This window comes from Galeopterus variegatus, unplaced genomic scaffold, assembly GCF_000696425.1.
Source record: "Galeopterus variegatus unplaced genomic scaffold, G_variegatus-3.0.2 Scaffold4315, whole genome shotgun sequence".
In the NCBI taxonomy this organism is placed as follows: Eukaryota; Metazoa; Chordata; class Mammalia; order Dermoptera; family Cynocephalidae; genus Galeopterus; species Galeopterus variegatus.
In genome coordinates, this window is record NW_007730426.1 from 112,913 (window position 1) to 118,912 (window position 6,000).

General features: G+C 36.7%; 1 protein-coding gene across 1 annotated transcript in view; it reads left to right on the plus strand.

The window, feature by feature from the left end:
* HSPA14 (heat shock 70kDa protein 14) overlaps nt 1–6,000 on the plus strand; it is a 34,947-nt gene that overhangs the window by 19,638 nt on the left and 9,309 nt on the right. The window lies entirely within an intron of this gene.

The window sequence follows — 6,000 nt, forward strand, 5'->3', positions numbered from 1 at the left end:
AATTTTGTGTGTACAATTTTTAATTTTACTTTCTTTTATATTATAATAACCAATTCCTTTCACCATATTACTGTATAGTTTTGGTAAGCACAATTTTAAATAGATTATTAATATCCTAGAAAAGGAAGGGCACCATAGATTATTTCACTGTTCTGCTGTGGACACCCAGGTTGGGTTTTTTTCATTTCCTATAACAGAATGATGCCTGTCTTTGGACATTGGCTTTTACCATATTTAGAATTGTTCCTTAGGGTAGATTCCCATAGTAAAATTACTGTCAAGAGTATAAATAGCTTAAGATTATTTTTACCTAAAAATACTTTCCAAAAGAATTGAATTAATACTCTCATCAGCAATACATGGGAGTATACATTTTAATATAACCTTGCTGACACTAAGTTTTATCGTTTAAAAGCAAATTTCCAATTGACTATTTAAAAAAAAGATATTTTTCACTTTATATATCATTGGTTACTAGAGGATTATTTCTTAAGTGTTCAATTTTGTATTTCCTTGTAAGTAAATATTTATTTCATATTGTTTGCCTATTTAATCATTTAAATCTTAATGTTTTTAAAAACTTTGGTGTGAATACATCCTATAATCAGAATATTAACTGTCATTTACTATAATCTTTTGAGGCATGTACTTTACTGTTTAATTTTGGTTCTGTTGGGGAAGAGGGTATTTGACATACAGAAGTTTCATTTATTTATCTATTTAAATCTATTGATCTATCACTTTTCTTCAGCTGCTTTCTCCAGATGTATGACAAGTGTTAAATACTACTTTTAACTTGTCTATGGCTTATAAGTTTTTATATTTTTAACATTTTTGGTATATGCTATGTGACAGAAATAATTTTGAAGGTTTTTTTTGCAATTTAGTTCAATAAGTTTTTTCTTTTTTTTTTGACACTTGCAGTGTGCCAGGCATGGTGCTTAGTGCTTGAGTGCTAGGGGGTGGATCATGAAGAATGAGGCAGGTAGTATAAAGCAGTGGTGGAAAGTGAATGCACTCAGAGAGAGACCCACCTGCATTGGAAGCCTTGCAGTGCTAATAGTTCCAGACTAGGCACATTGTTTAATTTCCTGACCCATACTTTTCTCATCTATAAGGGGGTGATAACACTTGCCTTGTAAGTAAGTATTATGATTATAACTTTGTAGGGTTGTTCCAAGGATTAAATGAAATATCATCTATGGCACAGTGTGTGGCATACTGTAGGTGATCACTTAGTTCCCTTCCTTCATTCACTGGTCATGGAGCCCTGACATTTAATTATCACTAACAGTACAACTCCCAGAAGGTGGAATATTCTTAGGACTAAGAATGTTGTTAAAGATTCCCTCTCCAGGTATTCCTAAAATATAGACTTTTGAGAACTTGAAAATAATTGTCTCTTTTAGTTTGTTGACCCTGCTGCAGTAACAAAACCACCCTCAGATCTCAGTGGTTTTCTACAGCAAGCATTTTTTCCTCACTTATGCTGTGTGTGGCAGCTGCAGGTGGCTGTAGGTCTGCTGTTGTGGCTCTGTTTCTCTAGCTTCTCTTTCTAGGACCAGGTTGAAGGAGCTGTCTGGGACAGGCAGTTCTCATGGCAGAGGGAGAGGAGGAAGAGCGCCTACAGAACTTGCATGGCTTTTAGAGCTTCTGCTTAGATATGGTGTTCTCAGTGTGTTCACGTTCAGTGTCATGGCCAGGCCTGACAGTGGGGCAGGGAAATACACTCCACTTACGAAGCCCAGGTGGTGGGTAGGGGTGGGTGATCCTCTTAATGAGAATGGAGAGTGAATGATTAGGTTTTACATACATTAAGTCATTCAATCCCCACAAAAGCACCAGGAGGTAGATGCTATTATCTGCCTTTTCAGATGAGGAAACTAAGAGATGTCCAGAGAAATTATGTAATTTGCTCACAGTCATAAGGCTGGCATGTAAGTGATGGAGCCAGCACTGGAACTCTGGCTCTTTAAGATTGTTCCCACTTCCTTTCTAATTTTAATATCTGGAGGTGTAGGCTTAGGAGTATCTGGTTTTTATGGAAGAATCCTCAATTTTTGCTGAGAAGGATAAGTCTGGTTTCTGGTCTTCTGAGAGCAGGGGACTTCAGGGTTCCTACTCCTCAATATGCAGACTTTCCCTTGTTTTCAGCACCAAGTCCCACCCTGCCCCTGCTATGCATGGGTATTTAAGTCCCATAACTCTGTGGTTTAACCTCCCTCCCTGAAAAGAGAGAAGGTGCATGGAGTCACCTGTCTGGGTCAGTGGAGGGGTCCCGGAGGGCCAGTCTCTATGTGTGCATTGATATACCATAATTTATGAAACCTATTTTTTTATGTTGGATATGTAGGTTATTTTGGTTTATAAACAGCAGTATTTGTGACTTTGTGAATATTCTTAACTTCCTTAGAATAAAATTTAGGAGTAAAATCCAAGATTTTAAGACTTTTAATATTTACTATCAAATTGCTCACCAAAAAACAATTTGCTGTCTGGGTAGATGCGAACTTTCATTGCTAACATTGCAATTTTTAAATTCTCTTTATTACACTTCTTTTTTCAGAGATCTTTAGAATTGTTTTTTTGACTTTTTACCTAAAATCTCATTGTGATTTTGATATAAGTACATTGTCTACAAAATAATTTGGGATGATGTAAATAATTTTACAATATTTAGTTTTCCTAGCCAAGAAGTTTTTGTATCTCTCTCTATTCACATCTTCTTTAACACTTATTTAAACTATGTGTTTTCTTAATATTTACCATTAAATTATTGCTAAGAGTAGAGTACTATGGGACTTAATGCCATTGTGAATGACATTTTTTAAATACTTTTATTTTCTAATTTGATTTTGCTGATAAATGGATTACCTATTGATTTTGCTTTCTTTAACATTTTGCTACTTTGTGAACTCTTTGAATTAATGTTTTTTAATGACTTCTTCTGAATTTCCTAGGCATACATTCAAATTTATTTACTAATTAACCCACAAGTAATTATTGAGCACAGCTGTTCTATGCTAGGCAGGTTCTAGACACCTGGGATACAGTAGTAAATATAACAAAGTCTTCCCCTTCATAGAACTAACATTCTAGTAAGATTATACAGGTAATAAACAGATAAAGAAAATAATTCCCGTTGTGACAAGTTTTATGAAGAAAAGTAAAGCAGGAGAAGGACAAGCTAGAGACAGAGGGTGATTTTTCAGGTCAGATTCCCCTCTGAGGAGGTGGCTTTTGGTCAGAGACCTGATTGAAGTGAAGGAACAAGCCGTGTGAAAATCTGCTGGTGTTCCCAGCAGAGGAACCATGGGAGCATGTGTCCTGTGTTTGAAGAGCAGCAGGGAGGGAGTGTGGGCAGACCTGAGTCAGCCATGCAGAGAATGGCAAGAGATGAGCTTGGCAGGGGAGCTGGGGACCAGATCACCCTAAGAAGGACTCAGCTGCAGTGTAAAGAGTACACTGTAGTTGCACAGTTGGATTTGGGTATAGAGAGAAATATTTGTCAGCACCTGTATGCTACTTCAAGCCATGAAACTGGTCAAGATCACCCAAGGAGTAAGTAGAGACACAATAGAGAAAAGACCCAGGACAGAGCTCGGAGACTTGGGACAATTACAGGCCAAAAGAGGAACTGGCAGAGGGGATCTAGGACCAGCCAGTGATAAGGAAAACCAGGAAGACAAGAAACAATGTGTCAGTAAGGGAAGGGAAGAGCGACTATCCTGTAGTGCTGGAGGTCCAGTCAGGTGAGGCTTGAGGATTGCCCCTTGGGCATGGCCATGTGCAGTGACCGGTAAGAGCAGTGGGGTGGAGCTGTGGAGATAAACGCCTTGCTGAAGCCAGTTTTATATGGACTAGAAGGTAAGACTGTGGAGACAATGAGAACAGACAACTCTCTTAGAAGTTGTGTTCTAAGGGCAGCAGGAAAATGGGTGGCCTGGGAGTGCTGGGAGTGGGTTATGTTATATTGTACATTATGTCTGTACAATACATTCTGTATCTCTCTGTCTTCCTGTCACTACAGCTAGATTGAGAGATGGGTTTAAGAGTTTACGTAGTTTCATGTTTAACTCTGTGCTGTAAGACATGCAAGAGCACAAGTGTGATTACAAATGGCAAGTTACCACTAGCTGGTGCGAAGTTCCCAGGAGGTAGTGGGGGGCTTGTCCCAGACAGACAGGAGTGGCCCTTGTCCAAAAGGGACAGCTGCTATCTGTCCACCTGCAGATTACACCATTGAGAGAGGCAGGTCAGCGCTGCTGGAGTTCTGGACCTTTTAAGAGACTTTCTAAATAAGGACTTTATAGTAAAACTTTTTAATGTTTAAATGACAGCAACTGATTTTGAGCTTTTGAAAACAGTGTATGGAAAGATAAAACATATCTTGCTTGATATAGTTTACAACTTACTACTTTGCAACCTCTGGTCCAGAACTTTTGTTTTATTGATATTTGTTTTTATTTGTTTGTTGTTCCCTGTGTTAGATGCTTAAAAACTTAATTTAACACCTTTTTAAGTGTTCTAGATTAGTGCAAAATGCATGGGTGTTCTCAGTTCCTCAAAAATTCTAAAGATCTTACCTGTAAACCTGTTTTGTCTGAAACTGATTTTTGAAGTATTTTTGCTAACTTCACAATTTCTCTATTTTTTATTGCTTAAGTATTTTATAGATGTATTTCACAAAGATTTCTTAAATTTTTATCAAAACTTTGCATAATGTTCTTAAAAGTTTTAATTTTATGTATCTTTTGATACTAAAGTTTGGAAGTTTAAAAAAATTATTTAAAACTGGCCAATTTCTCTTTTTTTTTTTTTTTGAGTTCTTCTGGTTTTCCTTACCAAGATTTGGCAAGTATTTTTCTGTTTCATGGTTTGCTCCACTCCTGACACCACTATCTTCCCAAAAATTCTTAGATTTTTTTCAAGTTGTGTTTTTCTCTGTTCTAATTTTTTTTTTTTTTTTTTTTTTTTTTTTTTTTTTTGAGTTCTTCTGGTTTTCCTTACCAAGATTTGGCAAGTATTTTTCTGTTTTATGGTTTGCTCCACTCCTGACACCACTATCTTCCCAAAAATTCTTAGATTTTTTTCAAGTTCTGTTTTTCTCTGTTCTAATTTTTTTTTTTCTGATTTTCTCTGTATTTTCTTCTTTTCAGTCTTTTCAGGACATTACTATTTTCTAAATTTTTTAACTGAATGCTAATTCATTTATTTTTTTCCTAATTAAAAAAAAACCCTACAGTTATACCTTATTCGTAGCTTTGGTTTTATTCTAGAAGCTTGATAAACTGTGTTCTCATTTTCTTTATTTTCAGAATTATCTGTGATATTTTTTATTTCCGAGTAGTTAAGGTAGTATTATGGACTGAATATTTGTGTCCTCCTGCACCAATTCATATGTTCAAGCCCTAACCCCTAGTACGGCTGTATTTGGAAATGAGGCCTCTAAGGAAGTAATTAAGGTTAAATGGAGTCATAAGGCTGGGCTCCTGATCTGATAGAATTTGTGTCCTCATAAGAAGAGACACCAAGAAAGCTGGCTCTTATTGCCTCCCTCACCCACCCAACCCTCCCAACACACAAAGAAAAAGTCATGTGAGGACACAGCAAGATGGTGGCCACCTACAAGCCAAAAGAAGAGGCCTTAGAATGTAACCTACCTTTCTGGCACCTTGACCTTGGACTTCCCAGTGTCCAGAACTGGGAGAAATGTTTCTGTTGTTTAAGCCACCCAGTCTATGGTATTTTGTTGTAGCTACCTGAGCAGACCAATCAGGTGGTTTGAATTTTTTTTTAATAGCAGTTTTGTTTTATGAAATACTGTGAAAATTATATTTGAAAGACCTTGGTAAGAAAAGTTACTTATATTTGAAATAGGTACTTTCTAGTAAAATTTATTTTTTTTATTTTTTATTTTTTTTCCTTTTTTTATCTTTTTTACTGACCGGTAACGGGATCGCAACCCTCGGTGTTGCGCCCGCACCGGGGACCGGCAAC